We start from the raw sequence: 830 nt of genomic DNA, 5'->3' as shown, positions 1-830 counted from the left end.
AACGAAATAGAGGTAGACGAGGAAGAGAGGTAGAAAACATATCGAAGGAAGAAATAACAATAAAAAACATACTTAAACTATATACAGGGGAAGGAGTAAGTAAAGAAGGAGAAGTATGAAGATGAGAAAATAAAGCGAACGACATAAAGAAATATTTTTTCCTCCTTGATAACGAAATTGAGTTCATGTGTGTGTGTGTGTGTGTGTGTGTGTGTGTGTGTGCATCCTAAAACAGCAAAATCAAATGGTAAGAGGCTGAAATATACGCAAATTTCTAAAGACATGAAAGCATGGGTGGGAAGGAAACGTTATAAATTGGAATGGCAATAAAGAAGTAAACGAAAACACCAACGCATGAGTCAATATCTTATATGCAAGACCACTTGTTTATTTTGAATGGTTTTAATATATACTTTGTTGTTGGGTAAGCTGTTAGGTTTGAAGTGCAATTTACTATGGTAGGAGCCCGAATGTGTTGTTACACGCACACACGTATATTTGTGCATATATATATAAAAGTGATGAGATATTAGACCACACATACATACATGCAGCCGCAGTCTAATGACTGAAGTAAGAAAAAGATAAAAGATATATATATATATATATATATATATGCATATGTGGGCACAGGACGTCACGAAACGTGTACAAAAAAAAATAGGAAGCACGAGTACATGGAACATGAACTATTCTTTCGAACAACGAAAGACACAAATGGAAAACAAAACAAACAACATAAAGAATGACCCTCATCAGTTGTTGGCTGTTTTTCTAGTCTCGTATTTCGAGCATTTAACAATGGCCGACCAAAGCCTTGTAAGTCAATT

The sequence above is a fragment of the Octopus bimaculoides genome, chromosome 11, assembly GCF_001194135.2.
Source record: "Octopus bimaculoides isolate UCB-OBI-ISO-001 chromosome 11, ASM119413v2, whole genome shotgun sequence".
NCBI classification, from domain to species: domain Eukaryota; kingdom Metazoa; phylum Mollusca; class Cephalopoda; order Octopoda; family Octopodidae; genus Octopus; species Octopus bimaculoides.
This window is presented reverse-complemented; position numbering follows the sequence as displayed.